Here is a 2,500-nt window from a genome sequence, read left to right on the forward strand (position 1 = left end):
TCTCACACACCGTCACACACACATGTCTCACACACACCATCTCACACACCATCACACACACATGTCTCACACACACTCTCTCACACACCGTCACACACACATGTCTCACACACACTCTCTCACACACCATCACACACACATGTCTCACACACACTCTCTCACACACCGTCACACACACATGTCTCACACACACCATCTCACACACCGTCACACACACATGTCTCACACACACTCTCTCACACACCGTCACACACACATGTCTCACACACACTCTCTCACACACCGTCGCACACACATGTCTCACACACACTCTCTCACACACCGTCACACACACATGTCTCACACACACACGTCTCACACACACGTCTCACACACACCGTCTCACACACCGTCACACACACACACCATCTCACACACACCATCACACACACCGTCACACACACCGTCTCACACACACCATCTCACACACACCATCTCACACACACTCTCTCACACACCGTCGCACACACACCATCTCACACACACCATCTCACACACACCGTCTCACACACCGTCACACACACACACCATCTCACACACACCGTCTCACACACATGTCTCACACACACCATCTCACACACACCGTCTCACACAACGTCTCACACACCGTCACACACACACACCATCTCACACACACCGTCTCACACACATGTCTCACACACACCATCTCACACACACTCTCTCACACACCGTCGCACACACACATGTCTCACACACACCATCTCACACACCGTCACACACACATGTCTCACACACACACGTCTCACACACATGTCTCACACACACATGTCTCACACACACTCTCTCACACACCGTCGCACACACATGTCTCACACACACTCTCTCACACACCGTCACACACACATGTCTCACACACACACGTCTCACACACACGTCTCACACACACCGTCTCACACACCGTCACACACACACACCATCTCACACACACCATCACACACACCGTCACACACACCGTCTCACACACACCATCTCACACACACCATCTCACACACACTCTCTCACACACCGTCGCACACACACCATCTCACACACACCATCTCACACACACCGTCTCACACACCGTCACACACACACACCATCTCACACACACCGTCTCACACACATGTCTCACACACACCATCTCACACACACCGTCTCACACAACGTCTCACACACCGTCACACACACACACCATCTCACACACACCGTCTCACACACATGTCTCACACACACCATCTCACACACACTCTCTCACACACCGTCGCACACACACCGTCTCACACACACCATCTCACACACACCGTCTCACACACATGTCTCACACACACCATCTCACACACACTCTCTCACACACCGTCGCACACACACATGTCTCACACACACCATCTCACACACCGTCACACACACATGTCTCACACACACCATCTCACACACCGTCACACACACATGTCTCACACACACCATCTCACACACCATCACACACACATGTCTCACACACACTCTCTCACACACCGTCACACACACATGTCTCACACACACTCTCTCACACACCATCACACACACATGTCTCACACACACTCTCTCACACACCGTCACACACACATGTCTCACACACACCATCTCACACACCGTCACACACACATGTCTCACACACACTCTCTCACACACCGTCACACACACATGTCTCACACACACTCTCTCACACACCGTCGCACACACATGTCTCACACACACTCTCTCACACACCGTCACACACACATGTCTCACACACACTCTCTCACACACCGTCACACACACATGTCTCACACACACTCTCTCACACACCGTCACACACACATGTCTCACACACACTCTCTCACACACCGTCACACACACACCGTCTCATCTCTAAACACACCAACTGTCCCAAGATGCACTCATGTTTCTGCTAATAACTTTTGAACTGTAAGGGCTAGAAATAAAATTCTTGGCTCGATATGATTATGTGACACCATAAAAAAATCTCCATCAGTCTCCGGCCCTGAATTGATGATGGAGTGTGTGTGGAGTCGGTCCTGATACACTCGAGTCTGATGCCACATTCAGTCAGAACTGCTGTCCACCATTTTGAGTTTCTTTGAAAACCTACTTTTCCAAACTAATGGCATTCCACATCAACACCATTGAACACTGATGCCAGGCTGATTCTGAGCAGCGACACCAAACCGTGTGTGTGTGTGTGTGTGTGTTATCGTCCGCTCACACTGACCACACCCCAGCAGTCTGGCCACAGCGCCACCTATTGGCCAAAAGTGATAAGCCATTAAATCGCATTGAAAGGTTTTTTCAGCTATTTTGACTAGAATTGATCTAGATTTGCCTCATTGTTGCTCCCATCAGAACCGGGACGAGGAGTGTGTGATCGAGTGGTGATGTTTCATCCTCAGAGTCGCTCGTCTCCTGTGTTTCGATCTTCCTCCGT

Source organism: Gobio gobio (genome assembly GCF_949357685.1).
Source record: "Gobio gobio genome assembly, chromosome: 9".
NCBI classification, from domain to species: Eukaryota; Metazoa; Chordata; class Actinopteri; order Cypriniformes; family Gobionidae; genus Gobio; species Gobio gobio.